This window comes from Astatotilapia calliptera, chromosome 12 (genome assembly GCF_900246225.1).
Source record: "Astatotilapia calliptera chromosome 12, fAstCal1.2, whole genome shotgun sequence".
Classification (NCBI taxonomy): domain Eukaryota; kingdom Metazoa; phylum Chordata; class Actinopteri; order Cichliformes; family Cichlidae; genus Astatotilapia; species Astatotilapia calliptera.
The window spans coordinates 11,788,288-11,816,174 of NC_039313.1; the positions used below are offsets into that span (position 1 = coordinate 11,788,288).

Consider the following 27,887-nt stretch of genomic DNA (forward strand, 5'->3'; position numbering starts at 1 on the left):
AAGACTCTTAACCGAAATGAATTTGGAGGACTTCTCGTTTGAAGAGACTTTAACAACCTTAACAGTTGAAAAGCTGCACTTTGTGTATTTCTTTCTAATATTTTAGAAAAAAAAAGGTGCAGGGACTTTTAACATTGGCTTCTTCTTTTTTTGTCTTTGAAACAATAATAAACAAAAAAAAAAAAAACACACCATGGTGTGCTTGTGTAAATGCAAACTTTGTCTTTGTGTAATTAACTTAAAAGCTTAAGTGCTGCAGTCCGGATCCTCCACAACATTTAGTCTCATTGTTAAAGGAGGATCTACGGATTACTATTGTTACTTTAAAACTAAATCTGCAAAACAAGGCTAGTACAATGACAATGAGATAATTAGCATTAGACTTTTGGACTTAACCCGATAAAACACAATGATATACCTGTCTTGGACTAATTTTTCAGGCTTGTTTTTCTGTGTACATTTGAGTTCCTTCTTTTTCTAAGCCATTTTTAAGTGCTAAAACTATGTAAAATAAGTCCTTTAGTGTCAATCCATTCTCTTAATCTACTTTTTTGTAAAAGTTTTAGAATTTTTTTGATAAAAGATAAATAAATAAATCCCACAATCAGCCAATCCCATATCTTATGTAGTAAGTAACTGCAGGTTATAAATTCAAAAATGTAATCACACAATGCTGACTACAGGCCCATTGTTTCTGATCTAAGTCCGATTTTACAGGAAAACTTTGACCAGAATAAATAATAGTCATTAGCATGTGCAAATAACATTTAACACTGCATGTCAAATCGTTTATTGTCTTTGTTTCTCTCTTTCGGGTTGTTAATTGGTAGTCCCTTTAGTTTGTGACGAACCAATTCAGTGCGACAGTCCAGAAGACTTCATTTTCATTTTCATTTTTCTCCTGCAAAGATAAGCCATCTGTGAAATGATACTGTAGAGGTTCATTCTCTCGTGGCATATTAATGTGATGAATTAAAATCCCACACTGACAGGTAAGGATGGAATTACAATGGATGCTTATGAGGTGTTTTAGTGGTTGTATGATGGTAGATTTAACAAGAAGGTCCAGATTCATATCGCCACTTTTAACTATATTTAATCGGAAGGACACACGTATTATTGGAATTAAGTAAGCAAACAGGAAAGCGGGATTTGTGTCGAATGTTATCTGCAGCTGAAGCAAGTGAGAATACTGTGTGACCAGCAGCTGTCTTTAATTAAAGCTTGTTCAAACGAGTTCCTCTCCTGGGGGGGGGGGGGTTAGAGCAACAAGCAAGTAAAAAGAGACTCAAAGTCTGTATCCTTCTGTCATGTTGAATCCAAGCCATTACTGTAAAATCAATCACAAGCACACAGAGGTGTGCCTGCTTCTGACATGTCTGCAAAAGAACACAGACACGTGCCCTTTGACACCATTTCTACATCTGTCAAAAGACCGAAACTGACAAGTGAAGTGTTGTCAAACTGCGGCTGGGGAGCAAAATAGCCCTTCTGAATTGCTAAGGGCACTGTTGCTACCTTGGTGACCAATGGTAGCGGCGGCAGCTAATCCCCTCGTGCTGCAGCAGCAGAGCAGACCGCAAGCATGCACAGAAGACTCAGACGAGGTCGGCTGAATGAGGTGAAGGAGAACAGAGGTCTAAGGTGATAGGTTTCTTTATCCGGAAGTGATAAAGCCCTTCAACCTAAATTCAAAAGGAAGTAATTACACTTAATTTTTTACTCCAACACAGAAAGCCTGCGTCACTCGCATCCTTATGGCTTATGTTCAGTACAAAAAGGTAATAGTTCCTAGAACAAAAAAGAAAAACATTGGCAGGTAACATAATCCAGGCCACAATTACCTTGCCTAACAAACCATAATTGGAAAAACAAATTAGTAGTACATAAATGTAATTTCTAGGGGACAGGGGTTGGATGAGGGCCACATGACTCACAGAGCTGCATTCTCTCTAATTACATTTGACTTTATAAGTGTACATTAAAATGAATTTAGTACACAGTATTAATCCAAATGGAATAGATAATCTAGAGGGCATACAGATATAATCTCGAGACATGTCATTTCATTATGCTCAGTGATGTTACAGTTTATCAGCTACAGTAATGGTAGTATTGTTCTGTGGTAAGAATCAGAATTCAACCAACCCCATCTGCCTTTCATTTTTCAGAAAGGCTCAAGGTAAAATTACCCCTCAAACCAGAGGCTGAAGCAGTTTCAATAAATTGGCATACAAATTACAACCAGAGCACATCACTGGGCAAGAACCCAAATACTTTTATTTGCAAAACTAAGTGCCCTGGTGGCTGTGTTCACAAATATGAGATAGATCCACATTTCAACAGAGCAGTTTTCTTGTTGCTTTCCATTCAAGTGCAACAACAAGACAAGTAGTGAGGGCAAGTCGGAAGTATTGATGTTGTGTAAAAGCAATGCAACATTACGTATTAAGAAAAAAGCCAGTTACTGTTCATGTCTTTTTTTACTCTGTGTATTAACACCCGATACGCCTTCAGATTACAAAATTGCCAGCCCCTTCTATCCACAATTATAAACTCCTGTGTGTGGATTTGCCAGTTTAAAAAGTTTAACTGCTGTATTTGCATCTATAGCTGGTGCTATAGACTAGAGCTAAAGAGATGCAACAACAACACAAGCTAATCCATGCAATGTGCCACCGAGGGGTTTAGCCCTGGGGAGGGACTTAGAAAAGAGAGAGGGAGAAGGGAGGGGGACTTAAAGCAGTCATTGTCCCTCTGGGAGCAGATTAACTATTTTAAAAGCAAAGGTGACGTCTACTGCTGGCTCGCCCACGTTCTGAAACTCTGTGTAAGATTATGGTCCCCCTTCTCTTTGTTTACCTCTCCTTTCCCTACTTTAGCCCTGTAGCATCTTTTGCTCACTTTCTGTCTTCATCTTTCTCACCTCACACTCCTTTATCATGTGCACAGGCTTTCTTTTAATCAAGTAGGAGACAGGCATATGCTCACTCAGAGCGACAATCAGAAATGCCTGTTTCAGGAGTGGAGCCAAGGCCATCATGAAAGCACCGGGTGCACAGGGAGTTATTATGCCACTGCAATGCCACCAATGTGTGAATTGGGTTGGGTGAAGGGCCATGGGGAGGGCTCTGTCCATGGGGAGCAGCACAAATGTGCAATGAGAAAAAGGGGAGTACACAGGGGATGACGCGACTTGAGAGAAGAGGGAGGAGAAAGTAGGGCACGCAGGAGCAGACTTGGGTGTAAATATAAGGGTTTCTTATGAATGTGTGGAGAATGATCAGGGGTAAGGAGATGAGGCACTACAAATAATCTACACAAGGGAGTAAAGAGATAAGTGCTAGGCTATAGAAGGCAGAGGCGAGGGGGGATTTTGAAAGTAGAAGTGAGAAAAGAGAGGGCACTGCTCATGGGATATACTCCTGTTTACTTAAAGGAAAACAAAGACTGGCACTGAAAAGCCTGGCATGGAAATACAAATAAATCCCCTCTTGCCACCAAAGTCTTTTTATTGTATAAAAAACTGCATTTGGCAAGGGAGAAGTAAAAAGAACTTCACTCCAATTATTACATTTCTCATGCCTTTTCTTTCTTGAAATATAAGTGTTGTTGAGTGTATGTATTGTAATAATTCGCAATGGAGTTGTGTTTTTCTTTCTCCCCTTTCACAGCAAACCAGTCCCCCTGTGTGATCTGCATAATGCATGAATCCTCTGCGTAGACTGTCAAGGGAAACACAAGGCACAGGAGCAACAATAGAAAGCAAACTTGATGTATAATATGTAGTTTAATGAATTATTACATAAGCCCCTCAGTGCTTTCCTTGAAACTGTAGGAGTCCTGTTCTTTCACTATATAAAGACATCCTACCACCGAGAAGAAATATCCTGTTGATACACTCCAGCACTCTAGTAAATGTGAATACCCCCTGAGCACACACACACACACACACAGATGCACACACTGAATGAACATGCTGCACATGAACGCACATCAAGGCCTTTGTGTCACTGGATCTGTCAATCTTCTTCTCATTTTTCTCCTCCTTTTTTCAGTTTACTCAAAAACACACATGTACACACACATCCAAGCCAACACAATTCAGGTCCGTCATAATGAGGCCATCATGATGAGGGAAACACAGAGTCAACAGAGAGCCATTCATAGCACAAAGCCGCGGAGTCTCCTCAAGTCTCTGTGTGGAGCTAGCTCCAGTGTGTGTGTGTGGCTGCCAGGCAGGGTGGGCCCCAGAGGAGAGGCTTACATGGCATGACCTCAGCAAGAGACTTCCCTCCTCCAGGCCCTGGCACTCAAATGTACACCCATGAACACACACACACACATAGATATATAGAGTGTTCCCAGCATTCCTGGCAGCACCAGTCCAACCAGAGTCTGCCATATCTTTTAGTAACTTCTTCTGATGATTTCCTCTAAGTCTCCCTGTACAGCCGTGATCATTCTTATATCTGGTTTTATTCCACTGGTAGCTTTAGTGGAAAAAAAAACTCTTAAAGTTCAATAAAGATGCACCATCTAGTCCTCTCAAAAACATTTTCTAAAAAGGTCTTGATTTTTTTCTTCTTCTTTTTCAGTGCCTTGAAACTGTGAAATTAGCACAAACACAGGGTATGCCAGTTTCACTCAGTGTTCATATCAGTCAGATCTTGCTAGCCCAGTGGTAGCAAGAGCATTGGGTTTGTAAGGACGCCAAATGTTGGTCAGTCGCCTAGACCATCAGGCAGGCGGTTAGCGAAAACAAATTTTTCAGCTTTTCGACAACATCAAAATTACAGTTTCTGTTGGTTCCCACTGGTAAACCCTCAGATCTTCTTGTTGTAGAGATATTTAATCAAAATGGACTCGTAAGAAGTAAACAGCCATCATTCCATCTTCTTCCACTTATCAAGTTCAGGGTTAGGAATGGGCTGGGGCCCATCCCAGCTGTCACAGGGCGAGAGGCAGGGTACTCTAACTCTGATGCATAGACAACCATTCACATTCAAATTTACACCTAGAGCCAATTTCCTAACAGGCCATACAAAATAAAATATTCTTTGGATTTCTTTACGTTTTAGTCAGTGCAAGGAAACTGTACGGAAGCTATGTTATTTATAACAAGTGAGTTACATGCTCAGCTTTAACAAACAAAACAAGAGATTTTTTTGTTATTTCATTCTATCCAATGTGGACATTTTTTTATTTTGTCCACATCCAGTTTGTCATGACTAAGTCCACTTTGTTTATTATCTTTCCAACATCCACCTTACATATAATGCAAATCATTTCCTCTGAGCTTGCGCTAAGGGCAGAATCCCAGATTTGCATAACTATAGCAAGAGATGTACTATACTGCACATTGCTGCTGCATAATTCATCTACATTGCAAGACATAATTCCAAGAAAACCAAATATTAGAACTCTGAAAAGCAAACGAACGGATAGTAAGAATGAGTTGCCTCCATATGCAATGGCATGGAGACACTTGCGAAGTTTTAAGGGGGAAATACAGACCTCGGTTTAAGGACAGTCAAACTTTCTCGTGTATATTTAATGTGAAAAACCATATTCTCCTCTCCCCCGTCCACAGTGTCATCACAAAGTTAGACCCGAATCGAGTTTGAATGCGGTGATTTTTCATGCTTTAAAATGAAGACCCGCTGCCAAGAGCGCACAATTAAAATTAAGTTTGTGTTCAGATGACAGACGTTGAGTCGTCATGCTAACAAACTGAATGAATTATAGATCGCCTGCATCACCCCACCCAGAGTCTATCTCTGCCTCTATCTTTCTCTTTGTCTGTCAAAATGTGATGAGCTAAGAAACTTAAGAAGCAGCTTTGGGTGTGAAACTGTATCCCTCTCTGGGGGTTTGAGCCATTTTGTTGAATTTGCATCTTAACAACCTTTCTGAGTAATTGAAAAAGTGGTGTCAGAGCCCAGAGTCTTGATCTCTGATATGGTAATTACCTTCCATTTATGCCAGAGACTTTCAGGGAGTCCTGAGATCCAGAGGCAGCAGCTGTCTTTGAGGAAAAAGCGTAATGACCTGCATATGTCTCCTTCTTTTTGGGAGCTATCAAAATGCATTCGGTTGGGTATTTTAATCTGTGGTTGACATCTCTGATTATAAGATCCAGTAAAGTTGTCTAATCTTCTAACAGCAATGGAAGGAAGGAGGTAGGGATTTAAAAAATGGAGGGATGGGGATAAGGGTCTGAGGATAGGGGCAGACCTTTCATGTGGTTTTACCCCACTCTAAAATGGGTTCCAGAAGCGAGCATGCTGCGTACACACAGCACTTAAGTCTAAGCTTTTGATCATGAGCTACTGGTTTGGTTTGGTGTGCGTGTATGTGTGCTGAAAGATGCATATGAAGATCATTAATCAGTGACACCGCTCACACGTGCAAGCACACACACGCACACAGTGAGAAAAACCATCAATTCCTTTGTTTTTATTTAGGTTATGTGGTAAACTGAGGAGAAGCTGGAATATGAGCTGAGGATAAGAACTCAAATGAGGCAACGCAGAAGTGCGACTGACTGAAGCACACGAAAAGCCTTGAAATCAGTACTTTGTCGTACATTCTTTAATGCTACAAGCAATTAACTGCAACAAAGCCTTTGATGCCAAACTCTTTGCAAAGATGCAGACTAAAATGTCCACAGACTCTTTACTGTCCCACACGAACAAGTGTTTAATCTTCCCAGATGCACCTAAAACATGACAGGTGACATACATCAGCTGCCTGTTGTACTGCTGTAGGAACCAGCAGCTTTTATCATCCGATTCAGCACCATCTTTCAACTGTACCTATGGATGCCAATGCTGCAAAATGTCAAAACAAATAGCTCAGAGGAACTACTTCAAGAAAGAGACGTCTCACAGATGAATCTGCTTGTCTCGGGTAATATAAACATCATACTCAGCAAGGGTGCGTGGATGTGTGTGTCTGTGTTGACAAGCAGACACATATATGTGTATATATGCTACACATAACATAGACGACTCCCACACATTGTATGATATTTGAAAAGAAAAAGAATTTCATCCTAGTGGAAGAAGCAACAGTGTAATATCAGGCGAGCACACGTGAAAAAAACAGCAACAGAATCAGTAAATATACACTTTTTAATTGTGTGTGCTTGACCTGCTGCGCTGCATATGAGTCAACACTTTCTCTCAGTCACCTCAATCACTGGATTAGCTTCAAAGTCATTTGTCAATTAAATTGCCCTCTTTTGAGAGCCGAGTCCAGCCACAAATCATGTTCAATTGGAGATGGAGAAATTATGGTGGTGAGAAGGGAATAGGAACAAATTAAATGATCCTTGAAACCTTTGTAGCTCCAGTTCTCTGATTTATCCTTTTTATGCCTTTAAGATAAACTATTGGCATTAGCTTCATCGGCTGCTTTTAGCAGCATAAATGCATGAATATAGATTGACTATTGGTGAAGGTGAAAAGGCTAAAAGCCTCATAAAATTGCTAAATGAGAAATGATCAAAAGAAGAGTTTACTTTTTTTTTTTTTTTTTTTTTTAAAGTGCATTTTTCTTCTTGCAACTGAAGGTTTCCCTCTTTACGTCCTGTGCAATGTCACCGTCACAGCCTTGGTGCTAATTACATACAGGACATTATCCCTTGGTATACATGTAAGTCTTCCTCTAAGTCCCAATCAATACAGAGTTTGTTAAAGAGCCACTAATGTCCGTGGCTCCATGCTTCGCAGACACTAACGACCTCGCTCTGGATCAGCCACGACAGCTGAAGACACCCAGCACACGCTGCAATCAATACTTTCTCATACTGGCTCAGTCTTTAGCTCGCTGTCAATCTCACCATCTGTCTTACTGCCTTCGTATCTCTTCTTCTTCTGTTACCAAAGGTGTAATCTCTCCCCCCAATCATTTTCTATACCTCCTATCTTTCCATTTGAGCCACTCATCCACTCTTTCTCTTTCCAGCTATTGGCTGTCCATCGCAATCTATTTCACTCTGTCTCCTTTCTTTTTCCCTTCTACCCATCTTTTTCCCCTCCCTTTCTCTCTCTCTCTCTCTCAGCCCAGCCAACAGCTTCATTGTCCTTGGGTCGGGGTGAACAATGTCGTCCCACATGGGGCCCCTGTGCAGTCCCAGCCGAGAAGGCAGGGAGCACCAGAAAACACCCATAACTCAGTGTTTCAACTGGGCTTCGGGATAAAGGGAAGCCTCACACATGGCTGACTATGTGGGTCAGCCTAGGATCATTTGTAGACTAGAAGGCCAGCAACTGGCACCAGAATCCCCCACTGAGGGTGTATATGTGTGAGCGTGTGAATGAGTGAGTGGGTGAGTGAACGAGTGTGTCATGTCCCCTTGCAAACCCAGTGGTGTGAGGGCCCCCCCCCCCCTCCTCCCCAGCTCAAGTTCATCTCAGCCAACTATTCTATGGGAAACCTGCTCTTCTCTCCATCGCCATTGCTGCATCCCTCCACCCCCATCCTCTACGCGACCGCACCCAGATGCCTTTGTGAGCAGCGGGGACAAAACAGGGGGTTCTTTGGGGCCACCAATTAGTCCTTCCCCATGGGGCGACAAGGGCGATGAATAGAAAGACCCCCAAACCGTCCACGCATATAATCTCAGCCTTCGCTTTGGAAGTTACACTGTCACAGCCACACAGATTCCACCTTGTTTTCAGAAGAGCCTTCTTGATTTAAAGACACGGCTCGCTGGTCCAAAAAGCGAGCATCCGGATGCCAGCGAGTCACTTTGTCAGAAGAATGCGATGGAACTTACTGTGTGTTCACCCCGCAAGGCACACAAGGATGGCTTTTGGGAGGTGAAGGGGGGGTTAAGAGAAGGTGAATTTTTCCCATCAATCACCAAGTGACATAAGCAACAATACCAACTTGGAATCCATTACCAAAACAAACAAAGACATAGCAGGAGAGTCTGCAACAGGAACCCAACACGGCTGGACAAGCTATGTAAACTAAAGTGGTGACTGAGTAGGAGCAGGGTGAGCCTTTGAATGAACACAGTGATTGCTGGTGAACCGTAACACAAGTCACAGTGACGAGATGTCTCAATAGTTGCATTATCACTGTTACGAGCCCCTCCCTCAAGTGCTTATCGGAGATGGATTAGCTTTTAAGGGGGGGCCTTAATTTGCAGGAAAAGGCTAATTTCTTCCTGCTTATAGATGAAATAAAGGTTTTCATGAGTCAAAATTGTAAGTCAAAATTATCTCGATACAAAAATTATTCAGACACAGACTCAAGAGATTTTTGTCTGAATTTAAAACTCCACACCTCTTAACTACGCTAACATTCATCTCCTCATCCTTTTGAAAAACAGTTTGAATGCATTGACTTTTTCTCTAAGAGATAAGGCGCCCAAGAAGCAAGCAGACAGTCTAATTAACGAACGCACACACATACATACACACACAGATTTAAACGTGCCATTTTCTGTTCTCACCTTTTTTAGACTGGCCATTGGCAGAGAGCTAAGAGAACATAACACAAAAGAAGGGAGAAACAGAGAGAGACCGGAGGAAAAGAGGATGAATGTGAGATATTTATGGACATGAGTTTTCTCCAGCAATCCTTTCTCCTGCTGCTCATCCTCCTGTCCAATGAACTGAGTACTGACAAGCCAAGACAGGTTAAGCTTTTACGGCGACCTCCCATCTGATCAAAGTAAGGCAAAAAAAGTCCCGACTCTCAGGCATTATTGTGATAGGCTGCGGTCATGCATTTACATGCATCTTAGCTCAGCTGTTTGCAAGAAGAGAGCCTTGTGCACAAGACTTCAAGTAGCTGTTTGTTACACAAGCTCTCTTTTTCAGCTAATATCTGTCTATACATACTATATAGCCACACTTGGGAAATGCCTGTTACCTGAAATTATCATTTAGACTTGCTCCAGTCAGTTGGAATAAGACCCACAATCCACTGTAACAAAATATACAGACACATAGGTTCACTTACTTTACTTAACTGCAACATAAAATCGATATGTTCTGTTATTTGATATAGGGTTATTGAGGCATAAAAGGATGTGTTGTCAACATTCCCAGTTAAAAATGAAAGACCAGCTTGCTCAGACCAGATCCAGGACACCTTCCACCTGGTCTGAGCAATCGGATTTCAAATTCTCTTAAGTGACACTTTAGCAGTCTTTCCTAAAACATCATGAAATTGCATCATAAATTTTCCATAGAAAGAAGTTTAAATCTTATGTGCTGTAGAGGTTTATTGAATAAAAACATGTACAAGGTCATGCTTCAGTTAAATGATCCTCTCCAAAAAGTCATTTAATAAAAAATACATAAATAAATAAAAAACTAGGCTCTGCTCTGAACAGCAAAACAGAAACAGAGAATGCTCTCCAAGTGAGGCGCATGGGCTCTTTGTTCATCATCATCAGCAATAGTGCTCCGCCAGGCTATTTAATGCTTGGCTGGAGAGTCAGGCAGCATTTTATCTTTGTTTCAGTTCCCATACCTGAGGAATACTTTTATATTCTCAAATGTTACACAGGGCAAGTGTCACAGAGACTGTAATTTATGAATTACAATTCACAGTTGCGGTGTACCAAACACAAAACAGAAACCTCTGCTGAGGCTCAGGTCTTTGTCATGTAAAGGTGACAGTGTCACTTAAAGCATTTTCACCTGGTCTTCTTCCACAATGGTATTTCATTACCTTACAGTATAGCCGGTATGCCATCTGAAGGTGAAAGCTGCTTTGTGGGTTCTCACTGAGAGGTGGGGAAGTGCAGGAGGGCTGCTAGGCAATAGATCAATGACTCCGTGTTTCCACAGAGAGCGCGATAGGAAGTACAGGGCGAGCAGCAGCCGATGCCTTAAAATAGTTCTACCGATTGGAGCTCAGCTTTAACCCAAATAATGGAGAGGCTGACCAAGGTCTGCCGAGGTCTGTACATTTTTGATTAGCTCATGACCTCCGGAGAGTAGAAACAGAAGACAGATTTCATACGGACGAGATAGAAAAGTGGGACAGGAGCTTTTTTCTGACTTTTTCTGTCTCTGTCTGGAGCCTTGGCCAATATTTTTTATTTTATTTTTCTAATTAGAGTTTTGAGTATAAAACCAGAGAGAAAGGTGACAATGTAGCTCATGCACAACAGGTTCGTGTGTGTACTGTTAGAGCATGTGTGCTGTGTCTGAGTAATCATCCATCATATCTGTCAGATTAGACCTACCTAGTAATGGCTTCAGGCAAATGTCAAACAGTCAAACACACACGCACGCACGCGTGCATGCACGCACACACACCCACACACACACCCACACACACACACACACACACACACAGTTTAAGACTTTTTCTTGTATTATTAAAGACTCCTCTTCTGAAGGGACAACAGTTCTACAGCAGACATTAGAATAAGATTAACACATATGGTATGGACTTTTTTTTTTTTTAAAGAACTTTAATGACTCCAGATTTAAAAAAAAAAAAAAAAAAGAAAGAAAATCTGAAGCAATCTGATACGGGCCATTACTACTTTGAGAAGTATCCGGTGGCACAGGCACACATACGTACATCCAGCACAGATGTTCACCCTCTCTTGTTCTTAGCTCTGCTTTAAAGCTACAATGTTTTGTTCATTAATGGTTTCCTCAGCTGAAGAAGATAAACTGAGGAGACCGTTTGTGGTGAGAATGTTTTTACCTGGTAACTTGATGGCAGTTTGCAGCATATCTTCACTCTTGTTTGAACCACAATGTCTCTAACAGCGCTTTACTCATGCAGCACTGTGCTTCTCACTCTCTGTCTCTCTCTCTCTCTATATATATATATATATATATATACATATATTTTGCATCAACTGTTGTTTTTATACTTTTTTGTCCCTTCTACTTTTCTTAATATTGATTGCTGTGTGTGAGCCAAGTTTCCACTCGAAGACATAAAGGCTTTTCTCACTTTTGGTGTAGACATTAGCATTATCTCACATTGGTGACGATATTGCTGTTTTGCAAAAACGTTCACATCCGCTTCCCTGCAGGGGCACAGCATCTTTTTGACCGTTTCCTTAATGTAGCCTAATGAGAAAAGACAAGACTCAGCTTTTCCCTGACCCAGAAAATGAAACAGCGGATCAGCATCCGATAAATAAACAAACCATAAATAAGAATGAAGTATATAATTAGAAAGATGATCATTCTAGACAAGCCGGCTCATTAGAAAAAGGGACTTGCGCGTTCACCAATAAGACTTTTCCTGTCGACTAAACAGATTCCATTGGAGAGCTTCATTATGGCAGAAGTAGCATTCTTTCTTTCTCTCTCTCTTTCTGTTTCTTTTCATTTTTTTCCCTTTCTCTATCTGTTCTCAGTTTTTGCCCCCTACTGCCCTGTCCATTTCTTTCTCCTCCCTCTTCCTCTGTTCCTTTCTGCACTCAGTCTTCTCCCAGCCTCCTCCACCCTCCCCCTCCGCCTTCACTCGCCTTTCTCAGGGTCAATTAAGCTACAGTAACTAAACAGCAGTGCACCCTGTCACATTCCATCCAGTCCCACTCAGTGAGTGACTACAACTTTCAGTAAAACAAACGGGCTTTGAAGGGACCCGCTTCAGCAGCTATTACCATATGAACAACTCACTTCCTACCACACAATGAACTACCTTGACAGACCTTCTGTGGCCTCAGGCTGTCCTTCGTAGAATTGTGTTATTAATGGGGTATAAAGAAGGGTCTGTGTGCAGGCTGTCTGCCCTGTTTCGCCTCTGGTGCTCTAGCCTGGTCTGCCTGGCTCTGCCTTCCCAGCATTGCAATATTCAGCTCATGAGGGGTCAGCAGCAAAGACGCTCACACACACACACACACACACACACACACACACGCACACGCACACGTAAAGTACACACGAGCTCACAGCAGGGTATGGGCATAAGTACAGAGAACACGGAACATGAAATGAAAACTTTGATGTACACACACTTGCACACATGTTCACACAAAAACATGCACACGCTTTCAACTATGAGAGTGCCATACTGTGCACTTGAGAAGCCAACCTCCAGCAAAGACAGATCTATTTCTCTTCCCCTCGTCCACCTCCTCACACAAAGAGTACAGCATGTCAACAGCTGACATCTTTAAGAAGGATGAAAACGTTCTCCTCCTTTTTCGATATTTTCAGACTAAAATAGAAAAGTTCACACTACAACACAGATCTAATTTAAACTGCAGTTTACCGCAGCTCAGTGGAAGTCTGACTTTTTCTTGGAGAAAATTCCTTATGCACAACAGTTTGCGTTGTACTGACAACAGGTTTGTAGAGACTAAATAGCAAGAACGGAGCCGCTTCTGTGAGCCAACGACAGTAGCTTAAGAGACACAAACAAGGCAGACAGCAACGGGAACAAAAACGAATGAAACCGATACGTTTTCATTGTCCGATTGCACTGCAATGCAACTCCGGGACGGCACTTGCTATGAAAGGTGTCATTAAATTGTCCTGGCTTGTTTTACCTGGCCAAAATATCTGTATGTGTACAAGGACAAACTGTACTTGCGAGTAATATTTCTCAATCTACCTGCAGGCAGGTAGATCCGCTTTTCTCGTGACCTGATACTTTCCTGTGCATCTCTACACCTTAAAGGCTAACACAACAAACCTGCTACATTCAAGAGCAGCCATACTGACTGAAACGGAGACGGGGGAAATATCAGATGAATTGGCTGGGCACCCGACACGAGTTTGTTTGTCTTATCTATATATTTGATCTGGTTAGGGGAGGAAGTTTTGTTCAATGGCTCTTTGTGATCCACCACTGCAGCTTATAGCTTACATCCTCAGGCTGCAGGGTGGGTGGGCAGGAGCACAATCAGATGGGTTCAAGTGAACACTTAATGTTCTTCTCTGCTTGAACGTAGCAAACCAGATCTATAATATGCTTCAACAGGAAACGCAGAGCACACCCTGCAATCAGATCTACTTACATCACAGTGACATGTCTTTTCTCCACATCACAAAGAGGGGGGAAAAATGCTAAATTCACCACACTGCCAAAAATTGTAATTGCAGAAATACTCACGCTGTTACAAACCGTGACTCTGTGTTCTTAGTTTGGCCTCACTCTGATGTTCGTATTCGTGAACATATTGTAATTCAAAGAAATTGGAAACAGCAGATGGCGTGACAAAGTGTTATATTATGCAGCAATATTGTACCATACCTTGTTTTAGTGCTCCCAGTTGAGTTGTAGGAAATGATGCTGCCAAAAACAATCAAGCCAGAGAGATCTAGCATTTGTGTTAAGTGTGAGAGATTCGCTATTATCTCTCTCTCTCTCTCTCTGACTAAAACATTGGATTGATTATATTTTATATAACACCACTGTACTATGAGTGGCCAGTACATATTTTTAAAAAGTATCTCAATCAATGTAATGATTAATGTAATTCTATGATGAAAACAATTTGATACACCATATTGTTTCTGTTAATAATAGATTATTTTATTGTCATCAGAAGAAGTTAAAAAAAGGAACACATATTTATTTTCTTAACCGTTTATCCACTTCAGGGTCTCGGGGTGGGAGGTCTGGACTCTCCACATGTCACCAGTAAAAAACACACAACTTCTTCCAGAACTCACAGTGTTCTAATTGAATAGTTTGATTTATAACAAATACTCAGCAGTGCATGACAAAAAAACCCACCTACTCATAAGTGAGATCCTGGAAGCAGCAATGGTTGCACTAAATGGCTCAAATGATTAATTGACTATCACTGTAGTTGTTAATTAATTTTTAGTGGATTGCCTAATAGATTAACCCTTTAATTCTTTCAGTTTAAGCTCATACATCCCAGCTGACTCCTTCCTTCATCATTAAATTGTGGTCTCCAGCAGGCACCTGACACTAGGAAAACAAAGAAAACCCGAGTCAGAGAATCCACCTTCTCATGGATCAGATCTTCGTCTGACCACAAAGTCATCTGACTCCCAGTGCATATCTGACCCACCGTCACTTGATACACAGAATCCAGCCCAAAACCTGGATAGCAGATACCGGACAGGTAACCCAGCCCATCGAATCGCATGCCTTTAACTTGAGGCAAAGTGTGTTTCTTTGGATACCTCTGTGCACGTACCTGCGTGCTTGAGCCTGACCGTGTATATTATTTTATAGAGGTCTTCTAGAATTTCCAGATAAGGGTCATAATCCCATAAAAGCTTGTCAAAAGCTTGTTATCGCTCACACATGTTTGTTCATCAAACTCCACCTTAAAACCCCTCAGAGGCGGATAAAGTTCCATCATCTGCCAGGTAATAAAATACACTATTTGTTCTCTTATACAAATGTCTGCAGTACAGGTGCGCTCGTCTCTCTGTCCATTTGAGAGATAGTTATCAGTTAAAAGGGTAACCAAAGCCTCAACACTTGTCAGGTCCCCCGTTTTTTCTACATTCAGCTCCTCATTAGGTCCCACTGTGAATAATATCTCCTTTTAGCTCTGTTTACTTGAGGCATATGGCAGGCCTACAGTAGTCAGCAAGCTGTTTCCTATGACTAACCTTTCCACTACGGTTTTATTGGTGCACTCTTATGAGCACATCATATGGTGACTGCAGCATATTTGACCCATGAGCTGAACTCATGATAGCAGTGGTTTCACCGAAAAGAGGAAGACAGCGGTCATCCGTGTGAGGAGGAAAGGCACACAGGGCAAACAGTATTAATGCTTCTATTGATTACAATCTTGCCATCCGCTTCTACACTCTCGTTAGATGTAACACAATGCATCCCAGGGAACGAATAACCATTGCTAATGGCTATAAAAAGCTCTTGAGAATCGGCTAACATTCTAGCCACTAAAATCAATATTTCCCCCAACCACAATCTTTATTTAATCTCAGTATAGTGGCACGAGGAATTAAGGATGAAAAGCAGATGAGAAATTGCTAAGTCAGAACAGAGTAAGAGACACTTGGTTACCCTAAATTGACTGAAGCTTAGCCACTAAATCGTAGCACCTAACTAAAGTTTACACAGTACCTCTGTGTGGCTGCAACTGATTCAGACATGTTCAAAAATCCACTCTGTTGCTATCCAGTAAGGTACTTTGGATAAAAATAGCACCTCTCTTCCTGTGTTGTGTCAAACTGACTCCAATCATTCACAGAGGATTCCAAATAACAATTAATTAATGAAAAGTACCTCCCCTGTGCTCACCGCTCCAGTTGACGCTGTAGTCACAACCCAGGCAGTATTTACTATAAGTAATTAGCCCAGAGTTACAGGCATGGAAATCACCGTGATGATGGAATAACTATCTGAATGCCTCAAGGGCGGGACAGGAAACGAGAGCACTCAAACAGACAGTCATGCCTTATTATGCAAGTGGTGGAGGTAAGAAATACAGCCTCCCCAGGTAATTAAGGTCGTGTAGGCAGCTTCTTACAGACAATTGCCCTGAACAAGCCTGGTGTGAAGTGAAAGATGCTGATGTAAAGTGGAAGTGAAAATAAGTGAAACTCTGCAGTGGTCTGACCTCTGTAATCAGAACCAGAATAAAATATTAACTATTCAAGCATTAAAAGACAAACAGTTTGAGCAGGTTACACTATGGATGGATGAGTTGTGAGTGGTATTATTTTAAATATCACAAATGTAAGTGTTGCTAAAATGGCAAGCGAAACTGCATCGCATATGTATAATGTTACTCTAAACATGTGCAGCTTGAAGCACACTTCGCAGTAGCCATAAATACTGAATTCTCCTATTGGATGTATTTAAGGCTGTCATTTAATTGCTCAGCTGTCACGGGGTCCTGAGCTCACATGATTATATTTGTGCATACTTATGTGCATGGTGTCATGTGTGCGTAAGAAGCACATGAACCACTGTGCATATAAAGCATATGGCAATATACTTAAGCTACAGCAATTACTGGTAACCACATCCTCATTCTTCACAGGGTTTGTGCTATCTGTGACTGTTAAATTACCACAGTGTGGGTCAGCCAGGGTTACATAGCTTGACTAACGCAAAGTACACACTCACATACACCATCATAGTTGTAAGCACACACTAAGTCCTTCACCTGTTAATGTGTGAAACAAATGACGCTTGCAGCGGCGCCAGAGCGAACACACCACCATGTCCCATCTTATCAGCTGGCTGCATAAAACGCTGTTTGTTCTAGATAGAGTCTGCAACAATCAACCAGTCTGCTAGAGGGGATTCAACTGGCCCTGGATGACTGCACCTCACAGGACTGAACAGAGAAGCAAATCCAGTGTGGCACGGGGGAAGGATGGAGATCAAAGTCAGGTACAGACTGAATGACAACAATAGGCCTACACCACGGGATCAGCTCAATGCTCCAAACTCCCAATCTTATCTAGGTCAGAGCCACACCTCCACAGACTCATCACACTGCCTTTTCTTGCTGTTTGATTTCTTTGTTGTCATGGGTGGTGATGTAATCTAATGTAATTTTGCAGTGTAAACTCTCAAGATGAAGACCAGGTAGCAAAGCCGTGGATTTCCTTTGTGAAAACACTCAGACAAGAGCAAAACTAGTTTTTGGAATAAGTCAGCCAAAGAGGAACCAAAACAATAATCTTCTAAAATGTTTTAAACCCTTCAATACACATTTAAAAGGTGGGAACCAGCTAAAAAGAAATAACTTTCTGTTATAAATTTGATTTTTTTTTTAAAACACAAAAATAATTTACTTAAGGAAGAAGAAGGGAAAAAAAACTTCCTTCATCAGTAAAACCCTCCGAAACCTTGTAAATGATTAACTGATAGTGCGTCTACACAGCATCACCTTCCTCCCAGTGTTCCTATCTAGTTACCGGGCTAGCATTACTAGACCAGGTAAAATTAGGATATCTTGTCCATCCAGGCTTAGCTCACATGTACCATGACAAAAACCTGCAGAAGGAAAAAAGACACGAGGGAGAGAGAAACTGAAGTGGTTGACTAATGAATTAGCTGTCTTCTGTTTTTCCTACCTGTCAACCAGCTGAGAACAGTTAAAAGCCTTTATGCAAACAAGATTTGATATTGAGAAAATGCACAGATTGTAATAATCTACCCGAAACAGAAATAATTCTCTGTGATAAAGCCTGACCAGCGTTGACTCATCAAATTCTCTTCAGAGGAGCTCGGCACGTAGCCATCACTCCTCACTCTGATTCCAAACCCAATTAAATAATCAAGGGTTCAACTGCTGTATAATACCATAATCAATAGACAGAAAATGTCTTGGTTATTGGGATGAAGTTAAACAGATCCCACAGAAAGTACAGAAAACCATCAGAGAAACAGATGAGAAGGTCCAAGATTAGCTGAGGATGGGAGCACATCAAAAGATACAGCGTTTCTGTATGCAGCTGCTGCACTGCCCAATCAAACCAAACTCAGAGACCAAAATAAGCCTCGCTGCACATTTCTCAGTCTCGACACACACCAATTTATGCAAGAGTGCATACCTACACAAACAAGACACTAGTTCCAATACATGCACTATAGCCTTACCCACCTTCACAAGCCCAGAAGCATTCACCTCCAGAATAATCCAGTCAGCAAACCTTAACAGGTTTAGAAAAGCAAAGCTTTTTAACAAATAACGTAAAAAGGCCCCCAGTAGGCTGTGATGAATGAATCAACCCAAGCATGCTGTGAACATTATCAGAGTGGGGGATGAATGAATATATTATCATGCAAGGCACAAATTCTCTTCTTCTGCCTCACAGCTTGTCTGTCTTCCTGCCTATCAACCTGCTTGCCTGATTACCTGCCCACATACAGAGGACCTTTTGTCCAGATTAAAGGGGGATGGATGGGGCAGGATGAAATATTATTTCTTTTCACGAGAATTCATTTTGAAAAGGAGATGCATTGGTTTCTTTGCTGTGCCTCAAAGCTTCACTGCCTCCCTTCCTAACTGTCCAGACTCTTTCTATTACCCTCTTTGACAGGCTGTCTTCCTCTGTACCTGTCTTTTTAAATGTCCCAGTTATCTCTAAGTCTGCATTCCTGCATGCCCCTAGCATAACTGTCTATCTGACAGTCTTGTTTATTTTCCCAGCTCAAGTTTGCTGTCTATACATTACGTTTATGTCACTAATTAGCACTAACAAATACATTTTGTGAGCAACTTACAATGATTGAGTTACATTGGGAAACTGCTACAAAACTATGTGTAATTTCTCTATTTTATTTTAAGTTTCACTGTAATTGAAACATGCCTACTGGTTTTCCCTGTTTGTCGTATTTTTGCTAAGCTTGGCTATCTGCTGCCATTTGGGGGCAGAGTCAAAAATATGTTTAACAACTGGAAATGCAGAATTCTCTATTTTTATGCGTGCACTGTTTTTTGTTCTTTGCTGCTAGAAACACCAAAGTCAAAGGTTATAAAGAACTTTGTTTTAGGTGGGTGAAACTGAGTGTAAAAATAATTAAAATGATCCCCTGCAGCTACTGTCTGTGCTTCTCCTATGTACTTCTTCGTGCTCCATTGTTTCTCCCGCTTCTCCTTCTTGCGGTGTACTGTGTTAATTCGCTTTCCTGGTTAAGCCAACCTTTCAACCAATCATCATTTGACCTACATGTAGCGTCATCGCCCAGGGGCGACACGGTGTTTGCTCGTTGAAGGACTGTACGCGAGCCTCCACGTTGTGTGAATTCCCATAATCCATCTCCCTGCGTAGGTGGGAAGCTACAAAAACAGACACCAACGCGGGACCATAAATTGGCCTTCAGCTGGCTTCGAGTATAAATGGACAAAGCTTCGGATTTTTAACTAAACCAAAACAACAATTTTTCTTTTGACCAAGTGTTTCAGGAACCTAACAACACGTGGGATTAGGAATCGGTTTACTGGTGTTTATGTCGAAGTCCTGCATTCTGCACCATTTACCCCGGCCTCCTTCCTGTGACTTTTCTGCTGTATAAGGATTTACGTTTCCTGGATTGTAAAAACATTACCTGTAAACACTATTATGGCAGCTATTTAAATATATTCAACTGGAGATACAGTTGCCTTTCTAGCTGCCTACCTGCCTGCTAGTCACCCTGTTTGCCTATCTGTTTAGTTTCCTAAGCTCAGGCTGCTGTCACACCATACATTTAATCATTACAGGAGCCCTGACTATACCAAGCAGTTTCCCTGAGCTGACTGAACTGCATGCATGAATGTGTGTGTGTGTGTGTGTGTGTGTGTGTGTGTGTGTGTGTGTGTGTGTGTGTGTGTGTGTGTGTGTGTGTGTGTACGCCTTTGTAAGGCCTCCACTCAGCATAGTGATGATAAGTACTCCCAGCCCAGCGCTCTGCATGAGCTGATGGACAGACAGGCCAAGAACATTGGGAGCCTTGTGGTGAGTCGTGTGTGTGTGTGTGTGTGTGTGCGTGCGTGCACATGCTTTCGGTGTTGCTTTTTTTTTGTTAGCCAGCCACGCCACCAGAGCTTGCCACATGGCTGCAATTTGTTCATTAACTATGTAATAAATGTACACACACACACAGAGGTAATATTGTTCGGAGTTCTGCCTGATTGGATTCTGAAATAGAGGACCCTCAGGGGAATCACTTGTAGTCTACCAGCCACTGTGACCAGGGGAAGACAGATTTTTTAACAAGGGTTGAGACAAATGCTGAAGAAGCACACAGAGTCTGGATTTTTCTACCTCTAATAAGAAACACTGTGAATATAAACTAAGATAATACTGGTTGGGTAAGGTTTTTCATGTTAGCAACTAAATCTACTCCTTGATTCTGATTGCTCGCATATGACCAGATGTAAAACTCCTTTCTTAATACCGTTCATGTTTATGTGCCTAGAACTCTAGAGACCACTGTAAATAATTAATATGAACCCGGGACCAATTACAAGAACTCTATGATCATCATCAGTGAATCAGATGAGTTTGGGATGGTTGTTACAAATCACATGCTGACTCGGATATCAATTAAAGGTTGCTTAAGTATAAGCTTGCCCAGCTCAGAGCAAGCTAATGCTTGCTTGTATCACAGCAAGCAACATTAGATTATCGAACGGCAGATAATTTAAACAGAAATATTGCTGTGGAGGGAAAAAGAAAAATCCAGAAACGTGGATCATAAACGAAATCCGTCAAGTCCTGTTTGGCTCGCGTATCTAAACCAGCAGTTCGGCTTTCAGAGACAACTGCTCCTCCCACATTCAGCGAGGCTTATAGCCTCTGGAAGAGTGACTGCTGCTCTGCCTTGAGCATACCGATCACCTTACACACTGGCTTTCCTCTACTTTGACAAGTGATACACATACATGTATATCAACACGTGCACAACCGTGCATGTCTGTTTGCACAGCTACTCACAGAGCTATAAAATCTGCACACACACACACTCAACCTTTAACCCCTCCCCCACCTGGATTAATTCACCTGCTGCACCTGAGAATGCGAGCACTATGATGTCACCTGCAATCCCATTACTTCAAAAGCACAAAAGCACCTCACTGCCATCAGTACAAAGAGCAAACACACCCTCTCACTTCTTCCTTTGTCCCTATGTCCCCTAATAGTAATTCCCCAGCAGAAAGTCCATACACAGTGAAGGGAGAATTACAGAGTGTGCTGTACAATCAGGTATTCTTGAGTTTCTGCCCACTAGCACCCATTACGTGCACCACTGTAACAATGACAAGCTTTCTTTATCCCTCTTCAATCTTACTGACATGAAAGAAACTGCCCTGACGCATGAATTTGTGTGCACTAAAAATGCGCCTTGTGTGCGTATGAGTGAATTTGTGTGTAATTGTGTACACGCATTTGAGTGAAAGGTGGTTGTGCAGTGAGAATCCCATGATTACAGTGCTGCCAGTGGACTGCACTCCCAGAAGCCCCCACTGGAAATACTCACAAGCAGGGAATGATGTGATGAGACAAGGCGATAATACAACCACCACATTAGTGCATGGTTAGCCATTAAAAGACCCAGATGAGATTATGAGGTCATATGGGAGGTACAAAGCCTACAGCCAAAACAAGAAGTCCTTCTGTGAAAGTACCGGCACATGTTCATGTTTTCCTTCTGCGTGAAAGGAAGCAAATATAAATCTGGAGAGAAGGAGAACAGGGCTGAAAAAAAAAGGAAAAAAAAGCAACGAGATAGGCAGATGATAAAATGCTAAGAGACTGAGAAACAAGAGCTGATAGCATGAGGTATTCCCTGCCTTGGAAATTTCCATAGTGGTCGATTTATGGACTAATCCATCATGGAATAACACATGAATTCAGCATGATTTGCCATCAAAACAACCAACTGAGCATGAAACAGGCGATCCTTGCCCATCTTCCATTTCAGCTTAGTGGAAGGATTTTTCCATTGTAAAGCAAGGTGAAATAGCAGCAGTTCAATGTACTGTAACACACTGGAGATGCACCAGCCCCATGAGCCTGCTATTCACAAGATGACGCCTACTGTGAAAATATTCTTCTGCTCTCTTTAGGAAGGAGAAAGCAGAGAGATGGAAAGAGTTTATGTACGTATGTGTGTGAAAGAGAGAGGAGATAGAGGATTTACTGCTGAGATAAAAATGGAATCCATTTTGGTTCTTGAAGCACTCTCACCCACAGCGTGAGGACCTGCTCGGTGCGTTATCCTGGCATTGCTCTTTCAGTCACTTCCCCTCTTCCCTCCTCTGCTCTCTTTCAATTGTTCAGTCTTCCCCACACTACACTCTTTATATAATTTCCTCTTTTCCTCCTTAGTCACACCTCCTTCCTTTCCTTTCCTCCTCTCTCCTCCCCTTCTTTCTCTCACTTTTCCTCTCTCTAGGCAGTAACGCACCCCAACACTGTCTCAGGTCCTGAAACTATGGCAACGGAATGAGAGAGCAAGCGCTCTCTATGATTAATAGATGAGAGATGCAGTGCCAATCGCTGGGGCCTGGGGAGGAGGGACAGATGCACTCGAACAACGCCACGCAAACACGCACACACAGACGCAGAGAGTACACACAATGAGAGCACACTCAAACCCCCCCTCGCCATTAGCCACCCTCTGTGCTTTGTGGTACTATACGCACGGAAAAGGGTCTGACTTAGGCACTACACAGAGACACAGACACATAAGCAAATTAAGAGGCAGTAAGCAGGGTTTTTTCTGATGCTTAACATCCACATGACACACAACCTTTCTTATTGGCTCCCAACAAGCAAACTAACCACAGAAATAACCACAACCACAGTAGCGGATGCAGCCCTAATGAGTCTTAAAAGACTGTGGATGTGTCCATGACTCACAGCTGGCTTCTCTTACCTGCAGAAGCACAACAGCAGGACGGGAACTAGGACATCATATTTTAACACTGTGTGCCGTGATTTACATCATCTGGACTGTAGCGCAAGACTTGGTTGTTTTCAAGGCCACTCATTCATCCATCTCCCAGGCAATCACACAAAGCCCTGCTGTTTTTGGATTATCCCTGCAAATGTATTTCCTTTCCATTCCATCTGAGTAATGACAGGCAACCAAACCCAGCTGTGACAAAGGTATTACCACATGTTAATGTAGCATACACTAAGTGCTTAAAATAATAATATGAAGAGAAAGTGCACAATTTAAGCTGATTTGAAATGTTTCAGTGGATGGGTTTTCATCTAGCACGCACGGCAAAGTTTGGCTTCTCTCAGTCTTGTCCTAGATGAGCTGGCTATCACTTTCTAATTCACTTAATTTCCAACAACAAAGCATTGCCAAGGACCAACAGCCAAAACACCAACAGGCACTGCTTGCCTGGTCCTTCATGCCTCTGGCTTTTTTGGCATGCAGTTTACAACACGCTCAATCAATTATGCTAATGTAATGAGTATGAAGAGTGTTTAACACATGGATGGTTAATTCTGTGGACGCACTGTAGAGTCATTTTTTATGGAGCCACAAGGGTTAAGGCTAAGTGGGAGAAAGCAGCCAGTTAGAACAACACATTGAATCCATGCATGCGTGTGTGTGTGTGTGTGTGTGTGTGTGTGTGTGTGTGTGTGTGTGTGTGTGTGTGTGTGTGTGTGTGTGTGTGTGTGTGTGTGTGTGTGTGTGTGTGTGTGAAAGACAGCGAGAACAAGAACAACGCGCAGAAGCTAGTGATTAGTGATTACATTCTCAATGAGCCATGCTGTGAATGGAGCATACAGGACTCTACAGCACTGATATATATCAAGTGCCTGTAGTACAGTGAATACCATTTATCATCTCATATAAACAATGAGCAACATGTTCCAGTAAAAGAAGGCTGTATGGTGTATAATGAGTAAATAAACTTTTTTTTATTAAGGAATCACAAATATAAGTTAAACAAAAGGGTGGATGCAAATCTCAGCATAGGTCTAATATCTTTTATATCTCTGTCAACATTTTTTTTTTCAGATAAAATGATGTAGTTATCAAATAATCACAGAACTCATTGCCAACAAAAAAAGTGCGACGGAGCAGCAGAAGGTTAAGTACAAAATAATGTTTATATAGAGCAGTTGTATAATTTGTTGTAGCAGGTTAGGATATCTTCCTGCTTGTTTTTCTTTTACCTTCTGAATCACAGCAGACTCCCACTGAATCTGAAAAGAGAGCCAGCCAAAAACAGACACTGTGCCATAACATCTGTGATGCAAAAGTTCAAACCCAAGCTTCTTTGATTGAGCTGACCCGCGTTTCTAAAACAAAATGTGTTAAAAGCACATCCACAAAGCCGGGATTACGCTCTTTCTCCGGCTTTGTTCTGTTACTAGAGGTTTGTTATTTAGTGTTACGGTAGTGCAACTGAGGCGGCGGCAATTTAGAAAGACGTGGAAGCTGAAAATGGGGTAAGCATCAATAAATCACATTCAGATGACTAAGATGCGTTTGATGCTTTCTTGTAGTCTAATTGTTTCTAAAAAAAAAAAAAAAAAAGCCCACACACCAAGGATGTGCATCAATAAAACATGGCTTTTATTAAATATGCATAAATACACACACTATTGAATGCAGACTATTGACACTGACTGAATGAGGACCAGCAGTTAACAGTGGCTGACTGTTGTGGCTGTTTATAATAGAGGGCCAATTCATTTGAACAGGAGCAAAGCTCTTTATCAATTATTCAGACCCACTGTATTAAAGCAACATCTGCATCTGTCCTTAACTGGCATAGGTAAATACAAACTCTGTCTCGCTCTTTCTATTTCTGCTTCTCTCTTCCTCTCTCTGTCTCACACACTCACGCGCGCACACATACAGTGTGACAAATGCACATCAGTCACACACAATGCCATCCCCGTTGCTATTGTTAGGGGATCGGCGGATCAAACGCTCCACAGAGCATTGCTCCAAATACAAGCAGCAACTCTGGTCGCCCTGCTTTATTCTGGGGTTTTTTTTTCAGGAGGACAACAGGCAGACTGTTGTCACTAAGGTAATCATGCTGTAATTCATGTGTCAGCACAACCAACATGTCAAAATATAAAGTGCTAATAGTAGGATTAGCACTCTTATTGGTGGTGCTGTATGCTGCGTGAGGCAATATGGTGGGACTTGCGGGCTGTGCAACATCTTAAGAAAAAAAAATGCCTCCAGGATTTTTCAATGCCTCCAGGCTAATGTTGTAGGAGGAGAAGAGGTAACATGTTAAAACATTTTTGCTCTTTCCCCATTTAAGATCTGTGTGTAATACCCAGCACAGTGTGTATGCTGACAGCAAAAAAACATAAGGTCACACGTGAAAAAACACAGAGGAGCCCCAAATATTTCCAGGCATTTCAGGGAAAACATGAACTACAACACCCTTTCCTCTCAGAGCTGGTGTAAAGTTTTTTTTTCTTTTTCCACTTAGAAAAAAAAGGCTGATACACCATGTGGTGCATCTGGAAAACAGTTGACATGATGCATATTTTGCGGTCTGCATTCAAAAGTGCTTGGATTCACCCATTTCTATCAGCTCACTTGCACACTTTCTAATCTATAACCTACATTCAGAGTTTGAAAATTCCTTTTCCAGCTATTCCCAGTGCCTCTGGGGAAATCGAGGAGAGGAGAGGAGAAGGGAAGGGAAGAGAGGGGCAATCACAGAGTAACTGGGTGTTGGCACTTGTGTTGGATGTGGTTTGTGAGGCCTCTATCTCTCCTCCAGGCTTGATAAATAAATAGAAATAATGTGCAGAAGCACTTCTTCTACTGGCTAATCCACTTCTCAACCTGCGCCCCTGGTCAATATTAGAAACATTTGACTGATCTTTTGGAAAAGAGTAACAGTGACCACTCCATCACCTGGTGGCTGAACACACCCTAACCAGTGTGCCTGTCCCTCTGTGTGTATGAAACACACGCAGAAAGCGAGAGAGAGGAAGAAAGTCTCAGCCCGCAGAGTAGCTCACTTCGCAATAAAAACATGAATGTAAAATGATTAATTCACATCACATCCCTGTGATTCAATCAAGAGTTTTGTAGAAATACTGTGAAGTAGAAAGATTGTTAACAAAATTAGTCCACCCTATGAATATCTGCTTTAAATACAGATACATTTACTCCACGTAATGTGGAAATAAATTGCAAATGAAAATCCCGTCATGCACTGTAATAATGAAGCGAGGACTCGAGTATTATGCGTTTTCATAACATTAACATTAATATCTTAATAAGTGTGTTTAATGGCTGTAGTTTGAAAGTAAGCACTGTGAAGTCATGGGGCGGGAGGACTACAGTCGGTCCACTCCAGCAAGTTCCTACAAACACGTTTCCCCTCCTTATTTTCATATTTTGAAATTATACACTGGTATTGTTTTTTCTCGTGTTTAGACGCACTAGTTTGATCCAAAATAGGTCCTCCGAGACTTACACTTCTTTCTACTATATGAACAAACAGCATAGGAGGGATTACGCACGAAATTATGATCTGTTTAAATCACCAGATGGTATTTTTCTTGCGGAAAAGGATCACAGTTCTCATATGAATGTAAAATGTACACATTCTGATTCACACATTTAATAAAAATGCTTTTGTAAATACCCGAAAACATACTAAGTTGATACGGTTACCGCGCGAAGCTGGTGCACTTGTCGCCCGGTAGCCTGGCTGCACAGAAAACAAGCCTCCGGGGTTTGAGAAAGGCTGGTACGGGCTATGAGCGCATGAAGTTAGACGTAAACAAAGAAATCTCACCTTCAGCTCATGAATGGATATCCCTCGGAGTGGTTACACAGCTCTGCCTTTTAGTAATCCATGAGATGTGTCCCTCAAAGCAGTTCAGATGGTGCTCGCTTTAGGATAACAATACGAGCGCTACTTTTCTCATGCGCTTCTTTTTGTTACATGCCGCGCTCAAATCACACCACTCAAATCGGAATATCCATCGGAAATCCACACTAGTGACAAAAAAGGACGCTTTGCCTCGTAAACTTCCCTCAGGTAAACTGTACGAACACAAACAACCGGGTGTCCCAGAACTAGCTACGGAGCTGAACGCAGTCCCTTCCACAAAAGCCGACGGTCATCCTATTTGGAGATGAAGCTTCTTACCAGACTGAAGCGGAGCGCAGCAAGCCCAGCTGTCACCCACCCGCTACACACACACTCTCTCTCACACATGCATAGGGAGGAGCTACGTCTATGGAACGGGAGCTATTGTGTCAATGGGTGCCAGTTATGGACAACTGTATTTCTATTTTTACGCAGTGGAATGCGCGTTGGAGAAAGAGAAATCTTGGGGGCTATTAATAGTGTCGACACAGGAAAAAAAACACAAAGAGGTTATTGGGAATGTCAATAAGATTAACTGGTATTCTGTATTCTGCTCTGCTCCGGGCCGAGGACGCAAACTGTCACTGGTAATTTTGATGACACAATAAAGATGCAGGTCCTCCTTCGACCCCCCCCCCCCCCCCCCCGCCGC

General features: G+C 41.9%; 1 protein-coding gene across 3 annotated transcripts in view; it reads right to left on the reverse strand.

Moving 5' to 3' along the window:
* Positions 1–27,544, reverse strand: part of sema6a (sema domain, transmembrane domain (TM), and cytoplasmic domain, (semaphorin) 6A) — a 100,667-nt gene extending 73,123 nt beyond the window's left edge. For all 3 annotated transcript variants that reach the window (XM_026188315.1, XM_026188314.1, XM_026188312.1), the window contains exon 1: positions 27,158–27,544. The gene's annotated coding sequence lies outside the window, so the exon portion shown is untranslated. The remainder of the gene's footprint in view (positions 1–27,157) is intronic.
* Positions 27,545–27,887: the final 343 nt, after the last annotated feature.